The sequence below is a fragment of the Penaeus monodon genome, chromosome 15 (genome assembly GCF_015228065.2).
Source record: "Penaeus monodon isolate SGIC_2016 chromosome 15, NSTDA_Pmon_1, whole genome shotgun sequence".
Lineage (NCBI taxonomy): Eukaryota > Metazoa > Arthropoda > Malacostraca > Decapoda > Penaeidae > Penaeus > Penaeus monodon.
Genome location: NC_051400.1, coordinates 24783683 through 24784034, shown reverse-complemented (window position 1 = coordinate 24784034; position 352 = coordinate 24783683).

Below are 352 nucleotides of genomic sequence, written 5' to 3'. Positions count from 1 at the left end.
ACCCACACCCGATCCTCCACAAAGACAAAACGAGGCCCACACACAGAAATACCACAGGAATATCTCTCTCCATGGAAGACGGTGCCCCGACGCCCCGATGTCCCGACGCCCACCAACGCAACAGCAGCGGCCGATTTACCTTTGGCTTCCGGCATATGGGCAAGAGAAGGCGCGTGACGTCACATCCGGTCTCACCTGGGCAATGGGGGCAGGTGGTTTTGGGAGAGACTACTGCCCTCAGCTGCTTACCTGCTGTGTTGGTTCTGCTGAAGGTTTTTGTCGGGATGTCTGCTTGATTTCGATAATTTGTTTTTTTTCTCTCCTCTTTTTCTGTCTGTGTGTTTGTATGTAC